At 50.1% G+C, this 22,200-nt stretch overlaps 26 non-coding genes and 1 pseudogene across 26 annotated transcripts; all 27 read left to right on the forward strand.

The window, feature by feature from the left end:
• The first annotated feature begins 194 nt into the window (after positions 1-194).
• LOC142953125 (U1 spliceosomal RNA) lies at positions 195-358 on the forward strand. Its single transcript, XR_012954777.1, has one exon. It is a non-coding gene; the product is annotated as a U1 spliceosomal RNA (small nuclear RNA).
• Positions 359-562: 204 nt separating this feature from the next.
• LOC142953668 (U5 spliceosomal RNA) lies at positions 563-679 on the forward strand. The gene has a single exon (XR_012955277.1). It is a non-coding gene; the product is annotated as a U5 spliceosomal RNA (small nuclear RNA).
• Positions 680-855: 176 nt separating this feature from the next.
• LOC142953401 (U2 spliceosomal RNA) lies at positions 856-1,046 on the forward strand. The gene has a single exon (XR_012955043.1). It is a non-coding gene; the product is annotated as a U2 spliceosomal RNA (small nuclear RNA).
• Positions 1,047-1,333: 287 nt separating this feature from the next.
• Positions 1,334-1,497, forward strand: LOC142953262 (U1 spliceosomal RNA). Its single transcript, XR_012954907.1, has one exon. It is a non-coding gene; the product is annotated as a U1 spliceosomal RNA (small nuclear RNA).
• A 204-nt stretch (positions 1,498-1,701) lies between these two features.
• Positions 1,702-1,818, forward strand: LOC142953669 (U5 spliceosomal RNA). The gene has a single exon (XR_012955278.1). It is a non-coding gene; the product is annotated as a U5 spliceosomal RNA (small nuclear RNA).
• Positions 1,819-7,031: 5,213 nt separating this feature from the next.
• LOC142953561 (U2 spliceosomal RNA) lies at positions 7,032-7,212 on the forward strand (annotated as a pseudogene).
• A 287-nt stretch (positions 7,213-7,499) lies between these two features.
• Positions 7,500-7,663, forward strand: LOC142953126 (U1 spliceosomal RNA). Its single transcript, XR_012954778.1, has one exon. It is a non-coding gene; the product is annotated as a U1 spliceosomal RNA (small nuclear RNA).
• Positions 7,664-7,834: 171 nt separating this feature from the next.
• LOC142953507 (U2 spliceosomal RNA) lies at positions 7,835-8,025 on the forward strand. Its single transcript, XR_012955143.1, has one exon. It is a non-coding gene; the product is annotated as a U2 spliceosomal RNA (small nuclear RNA).
• Positions 8,026-8,312: 287 nt separating this feature from the next.
• LOC142953263 (U1 spliceosomal RNA) lies at positions 8,313-8,476 on the forward strand. Its single transcript, XR_012954908.1, has one exon. It is a non-coding gene; the product is annotated as a U1 spliceosomal RNA (small nuclear RNA).
• A 204-nt stretch (positions 8,477-8,680) lies between these two features.
• LOC142953792 (U5 spliceosomal RNA) lies at positions 8,681-8,797 on the forward strand. The gene has a single exon (XR_012955393.1). It is a non-coding gene; the product is annotated as a U5 spliceosomal RNA (small nuclear RNA).
• Positions 8,798-8,973: 176 nt separating this feature from the next.
• Positions 8,974-9,164, forward strand: LOC142953354 (U2 spliceosomal RNA). The gene has a single exon (XR_012954998.1). It is a non-coding gene; the product is annotated as a U2 spliceosomal RNA (small nuclear RNA).
• Positions 9,165-9,447: 283 nt separating this feature from the next.
• Positions 9,448-9,611, forward strand: LOC142953127 (U1 spliceosomal RNA). The gene has a single exon (XR_012954779.1). It is a non-coding gene; the product is annotated as a U1 spliceosomal RNA (small nuclear RNA).
• Positions 9,612-9,815: 204 nt separating this feature from the next.
• Positions 9,816-9,932, forward strand: LOC142953670 (U5 spliceosomal RNA). Its single transcript, XR_012955279.1, has one exon. It is a non-coding gene; the product is annotated as a U5 spliceosomal RNA (small nuclear RNA).
• A 1,891-nt stretch (positions 9,933-11,823) lies between these two features.
• LOC142953566 (U2 spliceosomal RNA) lies at positions 11,824-12,012 on the forward strand. The gene has a single exon (XR_012955197.1). It is a non-coding gene; the product is annotated as a U2 spliceosomal RNA (small nuclear RNA).
• A 287-nt stretch (positions 12,013-12,299) lies between these two features.
• Positions 12,300-12,463, forward strand: LOC142953331 (U1 spliceosomal RNA). Its single transcript, XR_012954976.1, has one exon. It is a non-coding gene; the product is annotated as a U1 spliceosomal RNA (small nuclear RNA).
• Positions 12,464-12,633: 170 nt separating this feature from the next.
• LOC142953509 (U2 spliceosomal RNA) lies at positions 12,634-12,824 on the forward strand. Its single transcript, XR_012955145.1, has one exon. It is a non-coding gene; the product is annotated as a U2 spliceosomal RNA (small nuclear RNA).
• A 283-nt stretch (positions 12,825-13,107) lies between these two features.
• LOC142953128 (U1 spliceosomal RNA) lies at positions 13,108-13,271 on the forward strand. Its single transcript, XR_012954780.1, has one exon. It is a non-coding gene; the product is annotated as a U1 spliceosomal RNA (small nuclear RNA).
• A 204-nt stretch (positions 13,272-13,475) lies between these two features.
• Positions 13,476-13,592, forward strand: LOC142953672 (U5 spliceosomal RNA). The gene has a single exon (XR_012955281.1). It is a non-coding gene; the product is annotated as a U5 spliceosomal RNA (small nuclear RNA).
• Positions 13,593-18,804: 5,212 nt separating this feature from the next.
• On the forward strand, positions 18,805-18,987 carry LOC142953558 (U2 spliceosomal RNA). The gene has a single exon (XR_012955192.1). It is a non-coding gene; the product is annotated as a U2 spliceosomal RNA (small nuclear RNA).
• A 283-nt stretch (positions 18,988-19,270) lies between these two features.
• On the forward strand, positions 19,271-19,434 carry LOC142953129 (U1 spliceosomal RNA). The gene has a single exon (XR_012954781.1). It is a non-coding gene; the product is annotated as a U1 spliceosomal RNA (small nuclear RNA).
• A 204-nt stretch (positions 19,435-19,638) lies between these two features.
• On the forward strand, positions 19,639-19,755 carry LOC142953674 (U5 spliceosomal RNA). Its single transcript, XR_012955282.1, has one exon. It is a non-coding gene; the product is annotated as a U5 spliceosomal RNA (small nuclear RNA).
• Positions 19,756-19,931: 176 nt separating this feature from the next.
• On the forward strand, positions 19,932-20,122 carry LOC142953530 (U2 spliceosomal RNA). The gene has a single exon (XR_012955165.1). It is a non-coding gene; the product is annotated as a U2 spliceosomal RNA (small nuclear RNA).
• Positions 20,123-20,409: 287 nt separating this feature from the next.
• On the forward strand, positions 20,410-20,573 carry LOC142953265 (U1 spliceosomal RNA). Its single transcript, XR_012954910.1, has one exon. It is a non-coding gene; the product is annotated as a U1 spliceosomal RNA (small nuclear RNA).
• Positions 20,574-20,777: 204 nt separating this feature from the next.
• LOC142953675 (U5 spliceosomal RNA) lies at positions 20,778-20,894 on the forward strand. The gene has a single exon (XR_012955283.1). It is a non-coding gene; the product is annotated as a U5 spliceosomal RNA (small nuclear RNA).
• A 176-nt stretch (positions 20,895-21,070) lies between these two features.
• On the forward strand, positions 21,071-21,261 carry LOC142953510 (U2 spliceosomal RNA). Its single transcript, XR_012955146.1, has one exon. It is a non-coding gene; the product is annotated as a U2 spliceosomal RNA (small nuclear RNA).
• Positions 21,262-21,548: 287 nt separating this feature from the next.
• LOC142953266 (U1 spliceosomal RNA) lies at positions 21,549-21,712 on the forward strand. Its single transcript, XR_012954911.1, has one exon. It is a non-coding gene; the product is annotated as a U1 spliceosomal RNA (small nuclear RNA).
• A 204-nt stretch (positions 21,713-21,916) lies between these two features.
• LOC142953676 (U5 spliceosomal RNA) lies at positions 21,917-22,033 on the forward strand. Its single transcript, XR_012955284.1, has one exon. It is a non-coding gene; the product is annotated as a U5 spliceosomal RNA (small nuclear RNA).
• The last annotated feature ends 167 nt before the right edge of the window (positions 22,034-22,200 follow it).

Raw genomic sequence — 22,200 nt, forward strand, 5'->3', positions numbered from 1 at the left:
CTGTCTTCAAGGCTGGGGATTGTGTCAAACAAAGGCCTTGTTTATTCCTTACTGACGCCCCTCGTGGAACATCGCTGTGCTCCCAGCCTAAGTTTAATGCTAAATCCCTGCACTCTGGGATTATGCCATCTGGGAACCGTCATCCGGAGTACTGCGTCTGGGAATGCCGCCCCTGTCTCTGTCTCTTCCAACTCATACTTACCTGGCAGGGGAGATACCATGATCAAGAAGGTGGTTCACCCAGGGCGAGGCCCAGCCATTGCACTCCGGTTGTTCTGACCACTGCGAATTCCCCAAATGTGGGAATCTCGACTGCATAATTTCTGGTAGTGGGGGACTGCGTTCGCGCTCTCCCCTGATTGTTTTGTTGAAAAGAATATCAAGTGATTTGTACTTTTGATTGGAGGGGAGGAAATAGTACTATGGAGAATATTGCCCTCTTTAAGATGTGGGAATGGGTGTGGCTTCAGATTTGGAACAGGGCACGTGAACTCAGGCTTACCATGAGCGTTTTGACTTGGGCAACTAGGGACTTTGGCTGTTCTTGACAATGTTGCTGTATTTACTTTGGTTTCTCTTCATAACGCACAAGTCTTTCGCCTTTTACTAAAGACTTCCGTGGAGAGGAATACCAATGAGTTCAACCTATTTTTAGCAGGCTTTGCCATTTGGCTGAGCCTTGTACAGTTGTGAAAAGAAAGAAAGCTGTCCTTAACGAGACCACGGTGCTTGACCATGGAGTGCTTGGATGTGTGCCAAAGCAGCAGCCACTGCTATGTCCCTTGGAAAGAACTGCACCATGACAAGGGTGAAACGTGTCAGGAGGGTGACTCAGGAAGCAAACAGTTGGGGCTCATCGCTTCTCGGCCTTTTGGCTAAGATCAAGTGTAGTATCTGTTCTTATCAGTTTAATATCTGATATGTCCTCTATATGAGGATAACGTATTAAGCAGATTTTTAGCATCGGGAGATGAAAAAGGGGCTTGCTCCGTTCACTCCACGCATTGACCCGGTATTGCAGCATTGCCGGGAACGGTGCACTCCTCAAATGCCTTGTGGACAACCAAACACCAATCCAAATGGATCAGTCTGTTGATTAGCTTCACACTTTAATGAACGACGAGGATCTCATTCGCTGTCTGTCTTCAAGGCTGGGGCTTGTGTCAAACAAAGGCCTTGTTTATTCCTTACTGACGCCCCTCGTGGAACATCGCTGTGCTCCCAGCCTGAGCTTAATGCTAAAGGGCTGCACTCTGGGATTATGCCATCTGGGAACCGTCATCCGGAGTACTGCATCTGGGAATGCCGCCCCTGTCTCTGTCTCTTCCAACTCATACTTACCTGGCAGGGGAGATACCATGATCAAGAAGGTGGTTCACCCAGGGCGAGGCCCAGCCATTGCACTCCGGTTGTTCTGACCACTGCGAATTCCCCAAATGTGGGAATCTCGACTGCATCATTTCTGGTAGTGGGGGACTGCGTTCGCGCTCTCCCCTGATTGTTTTGTTGAAAAGAATATCAAGTGATTTGTACTTTTGATTGGAGGGGAGGAAATAGTACTATGGAGAATATTGCCCTCTTTAAGATGTGGGAATGGGTGTGGCTTCAGATTTGGAACAGGGCACGTGAACTCAGGCTTACCATGAGCGTTTTGACTTGGGCAACTAGGGACTTTGGCTGTTCTTGACAATGTTGCTGTACTTACTTTGGTTTCTCTTCATAACGCACAAGTCTTTCGCCTTTTACTAAAGACTTCCGTGGAGAGGAATACCAATGAGTTCAACCTATTTTTAGCAGGCTTTGCCATTTGGCTGAGCCTTGTACAGTTGTGAAAAGAAAGAAAGCTGTCCTTAACGAGACCACGGTGCTTGACCATGGAGTGCTTGGATGTGTGCCAAAGCAGCAGCCACTGCTATGTCCCTTGGAAAGAACTGCACCATGACAAGGGTGAAACGTGTCAGGAGGGTGACTCAGGAAGCAAACAGTTGGGGCTCATCGCTTCTCGGCCTTTTGGCTAAGATCAAGTGGTGTTGCGGAAAAATACAGCACAGAGAGAGCTAACAACGAGACAGCAATGGCCGCAAGGGGCCAAAAAGAGCAGTCGATCCCAAGGGTCGGGCTGAGACACACGCTACGATTCCAGGCAACCACGGAAGACTACAAACTGCAGTCCAGAGAGTTCTTTGGCAGGCAAGTCATAATTGGGCAGCTACAACTGAAGGTGGAGGAGGTGCACTGCATCCAGTGGAACCAGCAGGAGAAGGCGTTCGACGTTACACTGAGGACCGAGGAGATCTACCGGAGTGTGGCTGAAATTTGCCGAGCAGAGGCAGGGGTAAGGCCGCTAGCCGGCTACAGAGTACTGAACCTGGACAGACCTAATTTCAGAACAATAACTGTGCATATGTACAACCCCTTTGTTAATGACTCAGCACTAGCTGCATTCCTGGGGCAGTATGGAGAGGTGGTGACGGCTGCAAGGCATATAAAGGACACCCTGGGGTTTTGGACTGGACGGCGCCAGTTCCAGGTACTGCTGTATCATGACGCAGAAGGTCCAGGAGGCCTGAAACATCCACCTGCCTTCTTCAGCCTTGGTGGAGATCGTGGGTATCTATTTTACCCACGGCAACCTGCTTTCTGCAGGAAGTGCAGACAGTCAGGACATTCAGAGGCAGGCTGTGGGGAAACAAGATGCCGTTTCTGTGGGCAAGCAGGGCATTCCGCCAAGGACTGCACAGAGCCAAGGACGTGCCATGGATGCGGTGGAACTGACCACCTGTACCGAGGTTGTCCTGGCCGCAAGAAAACTTTTGCGGAGGCTGCCAAACCGACTGAGGCTGGCGAGCCGAGTAGGGGAGCCACACAGAATGACGGGGAGAGGACGGTACAGGAGGGCTCCGGAGCTGACGCGTTGGGGAGTAAAGGGGAGGCAGCGCCCCGGGATGAGGGCACCGCCGGAACAGACGGAATGGCCAAGGCATCCACAGACATTATGGACGAGTTTCCTGTCCTCACTTCCGATCCTGCTCCCTCCAAATCAAAGCAAGGGGCACGGAAAGGGTCGCAGGCATTCGGAACAGGACTCTCGACAGAGCTTGGAGAGAGTGGGGAGGGGGTACGGAGCAAAAAGTCAAAGGGGGGACAGACCAACAAGGGTGGGATTGAGGGGGGGAGGGGAGGGGGAACAGGTCAGCATAAGAGAGCCGCTGATAAAGTGGAGGAAGGAGGGGCCCAGGAGCAGAAGGATGGGGATACGGGTCAAGAGGTGGGAGGGGAGATGGGTGAGCAGTCATTGGGAGAAGCAGCTGCCATACTAACAGACGGTTTAGGCCTGAGCTTCGATCTTCCCCCAGGCCTGCTCATGCTGTCGTCCCCCTTAGGGGAGGACGCTTATGAGGGGCTTAACAGACCAACAACGTCGCCAAACGCAGTGCCGTTTTCCTGGGCTGACGAGATGGATAAAGAGAATGTATACCTTTAGGGTAGTGGGAACCAGCAATAGGAATCTTTATTTAAGATGCACAATGGGTTTTTTTAAGGTTCTCACTATAAACGCAAGGGGAATGAGGGACCCAGTTAAAAGAAGGGTTGTTTTTAATTTTGTGGAGTCGCACCAGGTTGCCTTTTGTTTTTTGCAGGAGGTACATTTACGGGATGGGGGGGACGTGGGGATTTTTTCGAGGGAGTGGACAAAAGGGGACTCAGTTTGGAGCGTAGGGGGGGTCCACTCTACTGGGGTTGGGATTTTATTTGGGTTTCAAGAGATCAAGGTGGAGTCTTCCTTTGTTATTGTCCAGGGGAGGATAATGGGCGCAGACATCACATGGGGGACAGTCAAGCTTAGGGTTATTGTGGTCTATGGAGCACAAACTCCAACAGAAAGGCAAGAGATGGCTGGTCAATTGGAGCCGCACCTGGCCACCAGTAGGCAGGTAGTGATAGGGGGTGATTTTAATGTTGAGTTGGGCAAGGGGGGAGATACCAGCGATGGGTTTATTTCCAACCTCATGGCTAAACATGGCCTGGTAGATGGGGCGAGGGAGGTCAGGCCACAGGTAACAGGTCCCACATGGCGCAACTCTAGGGGCATCGTTAAATGTTTGGATTATGTTTTTCTTTCCAAGTCTTTCAGGCTATTGGCAGGCAGACTGCTCCCTGTGTTCTTCTCAGATCATGACGGGCTGCTATTGGAAGTGCACTCAGATGTGCCAGTGTTTGGAACTGGGTACTGGCACCTTAACGTCAGCATCCTGGAGGAGGAGGTTTTCAACCAACATTTCCGTTCATTTTTCAAAGGCCTGGAAGGACTAAGGTCATTGTGTTCCGGAGTAATTGAGTGGTGGGAGGTTGCTAAAAAGCGGATACAATTTTTTTGTTTAAAGTATTGTAAAAGGAAGGCTAGTATGGCGAGGAGGGAGGTGTTTCGCCTTCAGCACCTTCTCGAACGTGAGTACGCCGGGGGAAACTGGGGCGGCATTATAAATCAGCAGGCTTGTGACTCCCTTAAAGCACAGCTTAGGGACGTATATGAGGGTAAGGCCAGGGCATACCTGTTGCGATCACGTGAAACATTCCGTGAGGAGTTCGAGACGTGTTCCGCTGCTTTCTTCAGCTCAGTACGGGCTGATAGGGCAAAACAGGTAGTGACCGGGTTAATGGACAAGCAGGGCAGGGTGGTGTCAGAAGGGGTAGAGATGGTGCAGGCTGCCACGGACTACTATCGCACAAGGTTTAGGGAGAAAGACATAGAGGTAGGAGGAGGAGAGGTATTCCTGGATTTTCTGACCCAGCGGGTGCCGAAGGATATAGTACAGGCTTTGGAGGCCCCGCTCACCCTAATAGAGATTGAGTGGGCCCTCCAGAGAATGAAGAGGCGGAAGGTGCCTGGCATCGATGGGCTCCCAGCAGAGTTTTATCTCAAGTTCTGGGATGTACTTGGGCCGGTAGTGTTGGAGGTGTTGTCCGCAATACTCCGCACAGGTACAATGGGAGGTTCTGCGGCCACCGGAGTTATCTCACTTCTTTATAAGAAGGGGGATCGTGCCGACCTAGGGAACTGGCGACCACTGACCATGCTGTGTGTTGACTACAAACTCCTGGCAAAGGTCCTAGCGGATCGTCTAGGCATAGCACTTCCTCATGTGGTCCATGTGGACCAAACATGTGGGGTAGCGGGGCGCTCAGTGAGATGGAATCTACAGCTCATTCGGGACGCTGTCGCGTGGGCGGAAGACCGGCACCTGCCACTGATGGTGGTTGGTCTCGACCAGGCAAAAGCGTTTGACAGGGTTCATTGGGGTTTTATGTTTAGAGTTTTGCAGAGGTTAGGCTTCAGTCAGGCTTTTATGGGATGGTTACGCATATTGTACACAGGTGTAGGGAGCATGGTTTCAGTTAACGGCCACCTAGGAGACATTTTTAGTTTGCACTCAGGGGTAAGACAGGGGTGTCCGCTTTCACCACTGCTTTACATCCTTTACATGGAGCCCCTGGCGGCAGCCATTCGGGCTGATCCGGGTGTGAGAGGTTTCCTGCTACCTGGCAGTGGGGGCTTACGAGTTAAACTGTCTCAGTACGCAGATGACACCACACTGCTGCTGGACACCGACACATGCCTTCTTCGAGCCTTGGAAATTTTCCAGAGCTTTGGTAAGGTGGCTAGTGCTAAACTTAATTGTGCCAAGTCTTCTGTGAAGTTCTTTGGGCGCTGGAAAGAAAGGACGGAGGTACCAGGGGGGCTGACGCTCTGCACGGGACCGCTGAAGGTACTAGGGGTCAGCTTTGAGACAGCCCATAGTGCCACGGCCAACTGGACTAGGCGCTTTATGGCAGTCCAGAAGAAGTTTGCTCTCTGGAAGAGCAGGGGCCTGACTTTGATAGGGAAAGTACTGGTTCTGAAGGTAGATATTATGCCATCTCTTGTGTACTTGGCATACATATACCCAATGCCAGTCAGTATGAGGAGACCTATTATGCGCCTCGTGTTCACTTTCTTGTGGGGAGGGAGATATGAGTATGTGGCGAGGGCCCGCATGCTGGCAGGGATTGAAGCAGGGGGAAGAGATGTCCCACACCTCCCGTTGAAGCTAGACTGCATATTTGTTTCTTTTTTGTGGAGGGAGATGTCAACTCCAGTCGTACACCCATCAGGACACTTCCTGCGGCTCTATTTTTCCTATCAGGCCAGGCGCGTGTTGGTCTGGAACAATTTAGGGCCCCGGGTGGAGCAACAGCCATGGCATTACCAGTACGCAGCCAGGTGGCTGCGGGCCCATCCCGAGGCCTCAGAAACCAGTGTCAGACTGAACCACAAATTCCTTTATAAAGTTGTCAGACAGAGAGTGATCGCACCGGCAGTGGTTGGGATCCCGAAGAGTATTTGGAAGGGGATACAGCCACGGGGGCTGGACAATGGTCTCAAAGATCTCAATTGGCTATGCCTTCACAAATGTCTGCCAGTGCGAGATGTAATGTACCGGCATAGTTTAGCAAGATCCCCTGTGTGCCCGAGGGAAGGCTGTATGGGGGAAGAAACTGTCAGGCATGTCATGTGGGACTGTCCCTTTGCTAGTATTGTGTGGAGTAGAGCAGCGACATGGCTGGGGAGGTTAGACCCTGGGTTTAAATTGACATGGACTAGGGTGGTAGAAGGGGGAGGTTTGGGGAGTAAACATTTCCTTACGTGGCTAATTATAAGCCTGGTTAAGAGGAGTTTGTGGGTGGCTAGGCAAGACCTGGTGGGAAAAAACAGGGAAAGTCGCTTGGAGGGGGTGTTAAAGAGAGTGGAATTAGATATAAAGGGGAGGATTGAACGGGACATCAGGAAGTGGGGGAAGCATGCTGCCTTGGAAAGGTGGAAAGGAGGTTTTGGGTGGGGATGGTGAATCCTGAAGACATTGCATAAGTGTATTTTGTGTTTTTTTGTGTATTGACAAATGCTGGTTACTGACATGTAACTGTGAAATATAATTAAGTTGCATGATGCAAAACATGTGAAGTTTGTATGTTTGAAATTGTATGATTTGTGTACAGAATTTTGATAAAAAAAAAAAAAAATCTGTTCTTATCAGTTTAATATCTGATATGTCCTCTATATGAGGATAACGTATTAAGCAGATTTTTAGCATCGGGAGATGAAAAAGGGGCTTGCTCCGTTCACTCCACGCATTGACCCGGTATTGCAGCATTGCCGGGAACGGTGCACTCCTCAAATGCCTTGTGGACAACCAAACACCAATCCAAATGGATCAGTCTGTTGATTAGCTTCACACTTTAATGAACGACGAGGATCTCATTCGCTGTCTGTCTTCAAGGCTGGGGATTGTGTCAAACAAAGGCCTTGTTTATTCCTTACTGACGCCCCTCGTGGAACATCGCTGTGCTCCCAGCCTGAGTTTAATGCTAAAGGGCTGCACTCTGGGATTATGCCATCTGGGAACCGTCATCCGGAGTACTGCATCTGGGAATGCCGCCCCTGTCTCTGTCTCTTCCAACTCATACTTACCTGGCAGGGGAGATACCATGATCAAGAAGGTGGTTCACCCAGGGCGAGGCCCAGCCATTGCACTCCGGTTGTTCTGACCACTGCGAATTCCCCAAATGTGGGAATCTCGACTGCATAATTTCTGGTAGTGGGGGACTGCGTTCGCGCTCTCCCCTGATTGTTTTGTTGAAAAGAATATCAAGTGGTTTGTACTTTTGATTGGAGGGGAGGAAATAGTACTATGGAGAATATTGCCCTCTTTAAGATGTGGGAATGGGTGTGGCTTCAGATTTGGAACAGGGTGAAACGTGTCAGGAGGGTGACTCAGGAAGCAAACAGTTGGGGCTCATCGCTTCTCGGCCTTTTGGCTAAGATCAAGTGTAGTATCTGTTCTTATCAGTTTAATATCTGATATGTCCTCTATATGAGGATAACGTATTAAGCAGATTTTTAGCATCGGGAGATGAAAAAGGGGCTTGCTCCGTTCACTCCACGCATTGACCCGGTATTGCAGCATTGCCGGGAATGGTGCACTCCTCAAATGCCTTGTGGACAACCAAACACCAATCCAAATGGATCAGTCTGTTGATTAGCTTCACACTTTAATGAACGACGAGGATCTCATTCGCTGTCTGTCTTCAAGGCTGGGGATTGTGTCAAACAAAGGCCTTGTTTATTCCTTACTGATGCCCCTCGTGGAACATCGCTGTGCTCCCAGCCTGAGCTTAATGCTAAAGGGCTGCACTCTGGGATTATGCCATCTGGGAACCGTCATCCGGAGTACTGCGTCTGGGAATGCCGCCCCTGTCTCTGTCTCTTCCAACTCATACTTACCTGGCAGGGGAGATACCATGATCAAGAAGGTGGTTCACCCAGGGCGAGGCCCAGCCATTGCACTCCGGTTGTTCTGACCACTGCGAATTCCCCAAATGTGGGAATCTCGACTGCATCATTTCTGGTAGTGGGGGACTGCGTTCGCGCTCTCCCCTGATTGTTTTGTTGAAAAGAATATCAAGTGATTTGTACTTTTGATTGGAGGGGAGGAAATAGTACTATGGAGAATATTGCCCTCTTTAAGATGTGGGAATGGGTGTGGCTTCAGATTTGGAACAGGGCACGTGAACTCAGGCTTACCATGAGCGTTTTGACTTGGGCAACTAGGGACTTTGGCTGTTCTTGACAATGTTGCTGTATTTACTTTAGTTTCTCTTCATAACGCACAAGTCTTTCGCCTTTTACTAAAGACTTCCGTGGAGAGGAATACCAATGAGTTCAACCTATTTTTAGCAGGCTTTGCCATTTGGCTGAGCCTTGTACAGTTGTGAAAAGAAAGAAAGCTGTCCTTAACGAGACCACGGTGCTTGACCATGGAGTGCTTGGATGTGTGCCAAAGCAGCAGCCACTGCTATGTCCCTTGGAAAGAACTGCACCATGACAAGGGTGAAACGTGTCAGGAGGGTGACTCAGGAAGCAAACAGTTGGGGCTCATCGCTTCTCGGCCTTTTGGCTAAGATCAAGTGTAGTATCTGTTCTTATCAGTTTAATATCTGATATGTCCTCTATATGAGGATAACGTATTAAGCAGATTTTTAGCATCGGGAGATGAAAAAGGGGCTTGCCCCGTTCACTCCACGCATTGACCCGGTATTGCAGCATTGCCGGGAACGGTGCACTCCTCAAATGCCTTGTGGACAACCAAACACCAATCCAAATGGATCTGTTGATTAGCTTCACACTTTAATGAAAGACGAGGATCTCATTCGCTGTCTGTCTTCAAGGCTGGGGATTGTGTCAAACAAAGGCCTTGTTTATTCCTTACTGACGCCCCTCGTGGAACATCGCTGTGCTCCCAGCCTGAGCTTAATGCTAAATCCCTGCACTCTGGGATTATGCCATCTGGGAACCGTCATCCGGAGTACTGCGTCTGGGAATGCCGCCCCTGTCTCTGTCTCTTCCAACTCATACTTACCTGGCAGGGGAGATACCATGATCAAGAAGGTGGTTCACCCAGGGCGAGGCCCAGCCATTGCACTCCGGTTGTTCTGACCACTGCGAATTCCCCAAATGTGGGAATCTCGACTGCATAATTTCTGGTAGTGGGGGACTGCGTTCGCGCTCTCCCCTGATTGTTTTGTTGAAAAGAATATCAAGTGATTTGTACTTTTGACTGGAGGGGAGGAAATAGTACTATGGAGAATATTGCCCTCTTTAAGATGTGGGAATGGGTGTGGCTTCAGATTTGGAACAGGGCACATGAACTCAGGCTTACCATGAGCGTTTTGACTTGGGCAACTAGGGACTTTGGCTGTTCTTGACAATGTTGCTGTACTTACTTTGGTTTCTCTTCATAACGCACAAGTCTTTCGCCTTTTACTAAAGACTTCCGTGGAGAGGAATACCAATGAGTTCAACCTATTTTTAGCAGGCTTTGCCATTTGGCTGAGCCTTGTACAGTTGTGAAAAGAAAGAAAGCTGTCCTTAATGAGACCACGGTGCTTGACCATGGAGTGCTTGGATGTGTGCCAAAGCAGCAGCCACTGCTATGTCCCTTGGAAAGAACTGCACCATGACAAGGGTGAAACGTGTCAGGAGGGTGACTCAGGAAGCAAACAGTTGGGGCTCATCGCTTCTCGGCCTTTTGGCTAAGATCAAGTGGTGTTGCGGAAAAATACAGCACAGAGAGAGCTAACAACGAGACAGCAATGGCCGCAAGGGGCCAAAAAGAGCAGTCGATCCCAAGGGTCGGGCTGAGACACACGCTACGATTCCAGGCAACCACGGAAGACTACAATCTGCAGTCCAGAGAGTTTTTTGGCAGGCAAGTCATAATTGGGCAGCTACAACTGAAGGTGGAGGAGGTGCACTGCATCCAGTGGAACCAGCAGGAGAAGGCTTTCAACGTTACACTGAGGACCGAGGAGATCTACCGGAGTGTGGCTGAAATATGCCGAGCAGAGGCAGGGGTAAGGCCGCTAGCCGGCTACAGAGTACTGGACCTGGACAGACCTAATTTCAGAACAATAACTGTGCATATGTACAACCCCTTTGTTAATGACTCAGCACTAGCTGCATTCCTGGGGCAGTATGGAGAGGTGGTGACGGCTGCAAGGCATATAAAGGACACCCTGGGGTTTTGGACTGGGCGGCGCCAGTTCCAGGTACTGCTGTATCATGACGCAGAAGGTCCAGGAGGCCTGAAACATCCACCTGCCTTCTTCAGCCTTGGTGGAGATCGTGGGTATCTATTTTACCCACGGCAACCTGCTTTCTGCAGGAAGTGCAGACAGTCAGGACATTCAGAGGCAGGCTGTGGGGAAACAAGATGCCGTTTCTGTGGGCAAGAAGGGCATTCGGCCAAGGACTGCACAGAGCCAAGGACGTGCCATGGATGCGGTGGAACTGACCACCTGTACCGAGGTTGTCCTGGCCGCAAGAAAACTTTTGCGGAGGCTGCCAAACCGACTGAGGCTGGCGAGCCGAGTAGGGGAGCCACACAGAATGACGGGGAGAGGACGGTACAGGAGGGCTCCGGAGCCGACGCGTTGGGGAGTAAAGGGGAGGCAGCGTCCCGGGATGAGGGCACCGCCGGAACAGACGGAATGGCCAAGGCATCCACAGACATTATGGACGATTTTCCTGTCCTCACTTCCGATCCCTCCAAATCAAAGCAAGGGGCACGGAAAGGGTCGCAGGCATTTGGAACAGGACTCTCGACAGAGCTTGGAGAGAGTGGGGAGGGGGTACGGAGCAAAAAGTCAAAGGGGGGACAGACCAACAAGGGTGGGATTGAGGGGGGGGGGGGGGGAGGGGAGGGGGACCAGGTCAGCATAAGAGAGCCGCTGATAAAGTGGAGGAAGGAGGGGCCCAGGAGCAGAAGGATGGGGATACGGGTCAAGAGGTGGGAGGGGAGATGGGTGAGCAGTCATTGGGAGAAGCAGTTGCCATACTAACAGAAGGTTTAGGCCTGAGCTTCGATCTTCCCCCAGGCCTCCTCATGCTGTCGTCCCCCTTAGGGGAGGACGCTTATGAGGGGCTTAACAGACCAACAACGTCGCCAAACGCAGGGCCGTTTTCCTGGGCTGACGAGATGGATAAAGAGAATGTATACCTTTAGGGTAGTGGGAACCAGCAATAGGAATCTTTATTTAAGATGCACAATGGGTTTTTTTGGGTGGGGATGGTAAATCCTGAAGACTTTGCATAAGTGTATTTTGTGTTTGTTTGTTTTTTTTGTGTATTGACAAATGCTGGTTACTGACATGTAACTGTGAAATAGAATTAAGTTGCATGATGCAAAACATGTGAAGTTTGTATGTTTGAAATTGTATGATTTGTGTACAGAATTTTGATTAAAAAAAAAAAAAAAAAAAAAATCTGTTCTTATCAGTTTAATATCTGATATGTCCTCTATATGAGGATAACGTATTAAGCAGATTTTTAGCATCGGGAGATGAAGAAGGGGCTTGCTCCGTTCACTCCACGCATTGACCCGGTATTGCAGCATTGCCGGGAACGGTGCACTCCTCAAATGCCTTGTGGACAACCAAACACCAATCCAAATGGATCAGTCTGTTGATTAGCTTCACACTTTAATGAACGACGAGGATCTCATTCGCTGTCTGTCTTCAAGGCTGGGGCTTGTGTCAAACAAAGGCCTTGTTTATTCCTTACTGACGCCCCTCGTGGAACATCGCTGTGCTCCCAGCCTGAGCTTAATGCTAAAGGACTGCACTCTGGGATTATGCCATCTGGGAACCGTCATCCGGAGTACTGCATCTGGGAATGCCGCCCCTGTCTCTGTCTCTTCCAACTCATACTTACCTGGCAGGGGAGATACCATGATCAAGAAGGTGGTTCACCCAGGGCGAGGCCCAGCCATTGCACTCCGGTTGTTCTGACCACTGCAAATTCCTCAAATGTGGGAATCTCGACTGCATAATTTCTGGTAGTGGGGGACTGCGTTCGCGCTCTCCCCTGATTGTTTTGTTGAAAAGAATATCAAGTGGTTGTACTTTTGATTGGAGGGGAGGAAATAGTACTATGGAGAATATTGCCCTCTTTAAGATGTGGGAATGGGTGTGGCTTCAGATTTGGAACAGGGTGAAACGTGTCAGGAGGGTGACTCAGGAAGCAAACAGTTGGGGCTCATCGCTTCTCGGCCTTTTGGCTAAGATCAAGTGTAGTATCTGTTCTTATCAGTTTAATATCTGATATGTCCTCTATATGAGGATAACGTATTAAGCAGATTTTTAGCATCGGGAGATGAAAAAGGGGCTTGCTCCGTTCACTCCACGCATTGACCCGGTATTGCAGCATTGCCGGGAATGGTGCACTCCTCAAATGCCTTGTGGACAACCAAACACCAATCCAAATGGATCTGTTGATTAGCTTCACACTTTAATGAACGACGAGGATCTCATTCGCTGTCTGTCTTCAAGGCTGGGGCTTGTGTCAAACAAAGGCCTTATTTATTCCTTACTGACGCCCCTCGTGGAACATCGCTGTGCTCCCAGCCTGAGCTTAATGCTAAAGGGCTGCACTCTGGGATTATGCCATCTGGGAACCGTCATCCGGAGTACTGCGTCTGGGAATGCCGCCCCTGTCTCTGTCTCTTCCAACTCATACTTACCTGGCAGGGGAGATACCATGATCAAGAAGGTGGTTCACCCAGGGCGAGGCCCAGCCATTGCACTCCGGTTGTTCTGACCACTGCGAATTCCCCAAATGTGGGAATCTCGACTGCATAATTTCTGGTAGTGGGGGACTGCGTTCGCGCTCTCCCCTGATTGTTTTGTTGAAAAGAATATCAAGTGATTTGTACTTTTGACTGGAGGGGAGGAAATAGTACTATGGAGAATATTGCCCTCTTTAAGATGTGGGAATGGGTGTGGCTTCAGATTTGGAACAGGGCACGTGAACTCAGGCTTACCATGAGCGTTTTGACTTGGGCAACTAGGGACTTTGGCTGTTCTTGACAATGTTGCTGTACTTACTTTGGTTTCTCTTCATAACGCACAAGTCTTTCGCCTTTTACTAAAGACTTCCGTGGAGAGGAATACCAATGAGTTCAACCTATTTTTAGCAGGCTTTGCCATTTGGCTGAGCCTTGTACAATTGTGAAAAGAAAGAAAGCTGTCCTTAATGAGACCACGGTGCTTGACCATGGAGTGCTTGGATGTGTGCCAAAGCAGCAGCCACTGCTATGTCCCTTGGAAAGAACTGCACCATGACAAGGGTGAAACGTGTCAGGAGGGTGACTCAGGAAGCAAACAGTTGGGGCTCATCGCTTCTCGGCCTTTTGGCTAAGATCAAGTGGTGTTGCGGAAAAATACAGCACAGAGAGAGCTAACAACGAGACAGCAATGGCCGCAAGGGGCCAAAAAGAGCAGTCGATCCCAAGGGTCGGGCTGAGACACACGCTACGATTCCAGGCAACCACGGAAGACTACAAACTGCAGTCCAGAGAGTTCTTTGGCAGGCAAGTCATAATTGGGCAGCTACAACTGAAGGTGGAGGAGGTGCACTGCATCCAGTGGAACCAGCAGGAGAAGGCGTTCGACGTTACACTGAGGACCGAGGAGATCTACCGGAGTGTGGCTGAAATTTGCCGAGCAGAGGCAGGGGTAAGGCCGCTAGCCGGCTACAGAGTACTGAACCTGGACAGACCTAATTTCAGAACAATAACTGTGCATATGTACAACCCCTTTGTTAATGACTCAGCACTAGCTGCATTCCTGGGGCAGTATGGAGAGGTGGTGACAGCTGCAAGGCATATAAAGGACACCCTGGGGTTTTGGACTGGACGGCGCCAGTTCCAGGTACTGCTGTATCATGACGCAGAAGGTCCAGGAGGCCTGAAACATCCACCTGCCTTCTTCAGCCTTGGTGGAGATCGTGGGTATCTATTTTACCCACGGCAACCTGCTTTCTGCAGGAAGTGCAGACAGTCAGGACATTCAGAGGCAGGCTGTGGGGAAACAAGATGCCGTTTCTGTGGGCAAGCAGGGCATTCCGCCAAGGACTGCACAGTGCCAAGGACGTGCCATGGATGCGGTGGAACTGACCACCTGTACCGAGGTTGTCCTGGCCGCAAGAAAACTTTTGCGGAGGCTGCCAAACCGACTGAGGCTGGCGAGCCGAGTAGGGGAGCCACACAGAATGACGGGGAGAGGACGGTACAGGAGGGCTCCGGAGCTGACGCGTTGGGGAGTAAAGGGGAGGCAGCGCCCCGGGATGAGGGCACCGCCGGAACAGACGGAATGGCCAAGGCATCCACAGACATTATGGACGAGTTTCCTGTCCTCACTTCCGATCCTGCTCCCTCCAAATCAAAGCAAGGGGCACGGAAAGGGTCGCAGGCATTCGGAACAGGACTCTCGACAGAGCTTGGAGAGAGTGGGGAGGGGGTACGGAGCAAAAAGTCAAAGGGGGGACAGACCAACAAGGGTGGGATTGAGGGGGGGAGGGGAGGGGGAACAGGTCAGCATAAGAGAGCCGCTGATAAAGTGGAGGAAGGAGGGGCCCAGGAGCAGAAGGATGGGGATACGGGTCAAGAGGTGGGAGGGGAGATGGGTGAGCAGTCATTGGGAGAAGCAGCTGCCATACTAACAGACGGTTTAGGCCTGAGCTTCGATCTTCCCCCAGGCCTGCTCATGCTGTCGTCCCCCTTAGGGGAGGACGCTTATGAGGGGCTTAACAGACCAACAACGTCGCCAAACGCAGTGCCGTTTTCCTGGGCTGACGAGATGGATAAAGAGAATGTATACCTTTAGGGTAGTGGGAACCAGCAATAGGAATCTTTATTTAAGATGCACAATGGGTTTTTTTAAGGTTCTCACTATAAACGCAAGGGGAATGAGGGACCCAGTTAAAAGAAGGGTTGTTTTTAATTTTGTGGAGTCGCACCAGGTTGCCTTTTGTTTTTTGCAGGAGGTACATTTACGGGATGGGGGGGACGTGGGGATTTTTTCGAGGGAGTGGACAAAAGGGGACTCAGTTTGGAGCGTAGGGGGGGTCCACTCTACTGGGGTTGGGATTTTATTTGGGTTTCAAGAGATCAAGGTGGAGTCTTCCTTTGTTATTGTCCAGGGGAGGATAATGGGCGCAGACATCACATGGGGGACAGTCAAGCTTAGGGTTATTGTGGTCTATGGAGCACAAACTCCAACAGAAAGGCAAGAGATGGCTGGTCAATTGGAGCCGCACCTGGCCACCAGTAGGCAGGTAGTGATAGGGGGTGATTTTAATGTTGAGTTGGGCAAGGGGGGAGATACCAGCGATGGGTTTATTTCCAACCTCATGGCTAAACATGGCCTGGTAGATGGGGCGAGGGAGGTCAGGCCACAGGTAACAGGTCCCACATGGCGCAACTCTAGGGGCATCGTTAAATGTTTGGATTATGTTTTTCTTTCCAAGTCTTTCAGGCTATTGGCAGGCAGACTGCTCCCTGTGTTCTTCTCAGATCATGACGGGCTGCTATTGGAAGTGCACTCAGATGTGCCAGTGTTTGGAACTGGGTACTGGCACCTTAACGTCAGCATCCTGGAGGAGGAGGTTTTCAACCAACATTTCCGTTCATTTTTCAAAGGCCTGGAAGGACTAAGGTCATTGTGTTCCGGAGTAATTGAGTGGTGGGAGGTTGCTAAAAAGCGGATACAATTTTTTTGTTTAAAGTATTGTAAAAGGAAGGCGAGTATGGCGAGGAGGGAGGTGTTTCGCCTTCAGCACCTTCTCGAACGTGAGTACGCCGGGGGAAACTGGGGCGGCATTATAAATCAGCAGGCTTGTGACTCCCTTAAAGCACAGCTTAGGGACGTATATGAGGGTAAGGCCAGGGCATACCTGTTGCGATCACGTGAAACATTCCGTGAGGAGTTCGAGACGTGTTCCGCTGCTTTCTTCAGCTCAGTACGGGCTGATAGGGCAAAACAGGTAGTGACCGGGTTAATGGACAAGCAGGGCAGGGTGGTGTCAGAAGGGGTAGAGATGGTGCAGGCTGCCACGGACTACTATCGCACAAGGTTTAGGGAGAAAGACATAGAGGTAGGAGGAGGAGAGGTATTCCTGGATTTTCTGACCCAGCGGGTGCCGAAGGATATAGTACAGGCTTTGGAGGCCCCGCTCACCCTAATAGAGATTGAGTGGGCCCTCCAGAGAATGAAGAGGCGGAAGGTGCCTGGCATCGATGGGCTCCCAGCAGAGTTTTATCTCAAGTTCTGGGATGTACTTGGGCCGGTAGTGTTGGAGGTGTTGTCCGCAATACTCCGCACAGGTACAATGGGAGGTTCTGCGGCCACCGGAGTTATCTCACTTCTTTATAAGAAGGGGGATCGTGCCGACCTAGGGAACTGGCGACCACTGACCATGCTGTGTGTTGACTACAAACTCCTGGCAAAGGTCCTAGCGGATCGTCTAGGCATAGCACTTCCTCATGTGGTCCATGTGGACCAAACATGTGGGGTAGCGGGGCGCTCAGTGAGATGGAATCTACAGCTCATTCGGGACGCTGTCGCGTGGGCGGAAGACCGGCACCTGCCACTGATGGTGGTTGGTCTCGACCAGGCAAAAGCGTTTGACAGGGTTCATTGGGGTTTTATGTTTAGAGTTTTGCAGAGGTTAGGCTTCAGTCAGGCTTTTATGGGATGGTTACGCATATTGTACACAGGTGTAGGGAGCATGGTTTCAGTTAACGGCCACCTAGGAGACATTTTTAGTTTGCACTCAGGGGTAAGACAGGGGTGTCCGCTTTCACCACTGCTTTACATCCTTTACATGGAGCCCCTGGCGGCAGCCATTCGGGCTGATCCGGGTGTGAGAGGTTTCCTGCTACCTGGCAGTGGGGGCTTACGAGTTAAACTGTCTCAGTACGCAGATGACACCACACTGCTGCTGGACACCGACACATGCCTTCTTCGAGCCTTGGAAATTTTCCAGAGCTTTGGTAAGGTGGCTAGTGCTAAACTTAATTGTGCCAAGTCTTCTGTGAAGTTCTTTGGGCGCTGGAAAGAAAGGACGGAGGTACCAGGGGGGCTGACGCTCTGCACGGGACCGCTGAAGGTACTAGGGGTCAGCTTTGAGACAGCCCATAGTGCCACGGCCAACTGGACTAGGCGCTTTATGGCAGTCCAGAAGAAGTTTGCTCTCTGGAAGAGCAGGGGCCTGACTTTGATAGGGAAAGTACTGGTTCTGAAGGTAGATATTATGCCATCTCTTGTGTACTTGGCATACATATACCCAATGCCAGTCAGTATGAGGAGACCTATTATGCGCCTCGTGTTCACTTTCTTGTGGGGAGGGAGATATGAGTATGTGGCGAGGGCCCGCATGCTGGCAGGGATTGAAGCAGGGGGAAGAGATGTCCCACACCTCCCGTTGAAGCTAGACTGCATATTTGTTTCTTTTTTGTGGAGGGAGATGTCAACTCCAGTCGTACACCCATCAGGACACTTCCTGCGGCTCTATTTTTCCTATCAGGCCAGGCGCGTGTTGGTCTGGAACAATTTAGGGCCCCGGGTGGAGCAACAGCCATGGCATTACCAGTACGCAGCCAGGTGGCTGCGGGCCCATCCCGAGGCCTCAGAAACCAGTGTCAGACTGAACCACAAATTCCTTTATAAAGTTGTCAGACAGAGAGTGATCGCACCGGCAGTGGTTGGGATCCCGAAGAGTATTTGGAAGGGGATACAGCCACGGGGGCTGGACAATGGTCTCAAAGATCTCAATTGGCTATGCCTTCACAAATGTCTGCCAGTGCGAGATGTAATGTACCGGCATAGTTTAGCAAGATCCCCTGTGTGCCCGAGGGAAGGCTGTATGGGGGAAGAAACTGTCAGGCATGTCATGTGGGACTGTCCCTTTGCTAGTATTGTGTGGAGTAGAGCAGCAACATGGCTGGGGAGGTTAGACCCTGGGTTTAAATTGACATGGACTAGGGTGGTAGAAGGGGGAGGTTTGGGGAGTAAACATTTCCTTACGTGGCTAATTATAAGCCTGGTTAAGAGGAGTTTGTGGGTGGCTAGGCAAGACCTGGTGGGAAAAAACAGGGAAAGTCGCTTGGAGGGGGTGTTAAAGAGAGTGGAATTAGATATAAAGGGGAGGATTGAACGGGACATCAGGAAGTGGGGGAAGCATGCTGCCTTGGAAAGGTGGAAAGGAGGTTTTGGGTGGGGATGGTGAATCCTGAAGACATTGCATAAGTGTATTTTGTGTTTTTTTTGTGTATTGACAAATGCTGGTTACTGACATGTAACTGTGAAATATAATTAAGTTGCATGATGCAAAACGTGAAGTTTGTATGTTTGAAATTGTATGATTTGTGTACAGAATTTTGATAATAAAAAAAAAAAAAATCTGTTCTTATCAGTTTAATATCTGATATGTCCTCTATATGAGGATAACGTATTAAGCAGATTTTTAGCATCGGGAGATGAAAAAGGGGCTTGCTCCGTTCACTCCACGCATTGACCCGGTATTGCAGCATTGCCGGGAACGGTGCACTCCTCAAATGCCTTGTGGACAACCAAACACCAATCCAAATGGATCTGTTGATTAGCTTCACACTTTAATGAACGACGAGGATCTCATTCGCTGTCTGTCTTCAAGGCTGGGGATTGTGTCAAACAAAGGCCTTGTTTATTCCTTACTGACGCCCCTCGTGGAACATCGCTGTGCTCCCAGCCTAAGCTTAATGCTAAATCCCTGCACTCTGGGATTATGCCATCTGGGAACCGTCATCCGGAGTACTGCGTCTGGGAATGCCGCCCCTGTCTCTGTCTCTTCCAACTCATACTTACCTGGCAGGGGAGATACCATGATCAAGAAGGTGGTTCACCCAGGGCGAGGCCCAGCCATTGCACTCCGGTTGTTCTGACCACTGCGAATTCCCCAAATGTGGGAATCTCGACTGCATAATTTCTGGTAGTGGGGGACTGCGTTCGCGCTCTCCCCTGATTGTTTTGTTGAAAAGAATATCAAGTGATTTGTACTTTTGACTGGAGGGGAGGAAATAGTACTATGGAGAATATTGCCCTCTTTAAGATGTGGGAATGGGTGTGGCTTCAGATTTGGAACAGGGCACGTGAACTCAGGCTTACCATGAGCGTTTTGACTTGGGCAACTAGGGACTTTGGCTGTTCTTGACAATGTTGCTGTACTTACTTTGGTTTCTCTTCATAACGCACAAGTCTTTCGCCTTTTACTAAAGACTTCCGTGGAGAGGAATACCAATGAGTTCAACCTATTTTTAGCAGGCTTTGCCATTTGGCTGAGCCTTGTACAGTTGTGAAAAGAAAGAAAGCTGTCCTTAACGAGACCACGGTGCTTGACCATGGAGTGCTTGGATGTGTGCCAAAGCAGCAGCCACTGCTATGTCCCTTGGAAAGAACTGCACCATGACAAGGGTGAAACGTGTCAGGAGGGTGACTCAGGAAGCAAACAGTTGGGGCTCATCGCTTCTCGGCCTTTTGGCTAAGATCAAGTGTAGTATCTGTTCTTATCAGTTTAATATCTGATATGTCCTCTATATGAGGATAACGTATTAAGCAGATTTTTAGCATCGGGAGATGAAAAAGGGGCTTGCTCCGTTCACTCCATGCATTGACCCGGTATTGCAGCATTGCCGGGAATGGTGCACTCCTCAAATGCCTTGTGGACAACCAAACACCAATCCAAATGGATCAGTCTGTTGATTAGCTTCACACTTTAATGAACGATGAGGATCTCATTCGCTGTCTGTCTTCAAGGCTGGGGCTTGTGTCAAACAAAGGCCTTGTTTATTCCTTACTGACGCCCCTCGTGGAACATCGCTGTGCTCCCAGCCTGAGCTTAATGCTAAAGGGCTGCACTCTGGGATTATGCCATCTGGGAACCGTCATCCGGAGTACTGCATCTGGGAATGCCGCCCCTGTCTCTGTCTCTTCCAACTCATACTTACCTGGCAGGGGAGATACCATGATCAAGAAGGTGGTTCACCCAGGGCGAGGCCCAGCCATTGCACTCCGGTTGTTCTGACCACTGCGAATTCCCCAAATGTGGGAATCTCGACTGCATCATTTCTGGTAGTGGGGGACTGCGTTCGCGCTCTCCCCTGATTGTTTTGTTGAAAAGAATATCAAGTGATTTGTAATTTTGATTGGAGGGGAGGAAATAGTACTATGGAGAATATTGCCCTCTTTAAGATGTGGGACTGGGTGTGGCTTCAGATTTGGAACAGGGCACGTGAACTCAGGCTTACCATGAGCGTTTTGACTTGGGCAACTAGGGACTTTGGCTGTTCTTGACAATGTTGCTGTACTTACTTTGGTTTCTCTTCATAACGCACAAGTCTTTCGCCTTTTACTAAAGACTTCCGTGGAGAGGAATACCAATGAGTTCAACCTATTTTTAGCAGGCTTTGCCATTTGGCTGAGCCTTGTACAGTTGTGAAAAGAAAGAAAGCTGTCCTTAACGAGACCACGGTGCTTGACCATGGAGTGCTTGGATGTGTGCCAAAGCAGCAGCCACTGCTATGTCCCTTGGAAAGAACTGCACCATGACAAGGGTGAAACGTGTCAGGAGGGTGACTCAGGAAGCAAACAGTTGGGGCTCATCGCTTCTCGGCCTTTTGGCTAAGATCAAGTGTAGTATCTGTTCTTATCAGTTTAATATCTGATATGTCCTCTATATGAGGATAACGTATTAAGCAGATTTTTAGCATCGGGAGATGAAAAAGGGGCTTGCTCCGTTCACTCCACGCATTGACCCGGTATTGCAGCATTGCCGGGAATGGTGCACTCCTCAAATGCCTTGTGGACAACCAAACACCAATCCAAATGGATCAGTCTGTTGATTAGCTTCACACTTTAATGAACGACGAGGATCTCATTCGCTGTCTGTCTTCAAGGCTGGGGCTTGTGTCAAACAAAGGCCTTGTTTATTCCTTACTGACGCCCCTCGTGGAACATCGCTGTGCTCCCAGCCTGAGCTTAATGCTAAAGGGCTGCACTCTGGGATTATGCCATCTGGGAACCGTCATCCGGAGTACTGCATCTGGGAATGCCGCCCCTGTCTCTGTCTCTTCCAACTCATACTTACCTGGCAGGGGAGATACCATGATCAAGAAGGTGGTTCACCCAGGGCGAGGCCCAGCCATTGCACTCCGGTTGTTCTGACCACTGCGAATTCCCCAAATGTGGGAATCTCGACTGCATCATTTCTGGTAGTGGGGGACTGCGTTCGCGCTCTCCCCTGATTGTTTTGTTGAAAAGAATATCAAGTGATTTGTACTTTTGATTGGAGGGGAGGAAATAGTACTATGGAGAATATTGCCCTCTTTAAGATGTGGGAATGGGTGTGGCTTCAGATTTGGAACAGGGCACGTGAACTCAGGCTTACCATGAGCGTTTTGACTTGGGCAACTAGGGACTTTGGCTGTTCTTGACAATGTTGCTGTACTTACTTTGGTTTCTCTTCATAACGCACAAGTCTTTCGCCTTTTACTAAAGACTTCCGTGGAGAGGAATACCAATGAGTTCAACCTATTTTTAGCAGGCTTTGCCATTTGGCTGAGCCTTGTACAGTTGTGAAAAGAAAGAAAGCTGTCCTTAATGAGACCACGGTGCTTGACCATGGAGTGCTTGGATGTGTGCCAAAGCAGCAGCCACTGCTATGTCCCTTGGAAAGAACTGCACCATGACAAGGGTGAAACGTGTCAGGAGGGTGACTCAGGAAGCAAACAG

The sequence above is a fragment of the Anarhichas minor genome, unplaced genomic scaffold (assembly GCF_050575085.1).
Source record: "Anarhichas minor isolate MPS153535 unplaced genomic scaffold, ASM5057508v1 ptg000018l, whole genome shotgun sequence".
Taxonomy (NCBI): Eukaryota; Metazoa; Chordata; class Actinopteri; order Perciformes; family Anarhichadidae; genus Anarhichas; species Anarhichas minor.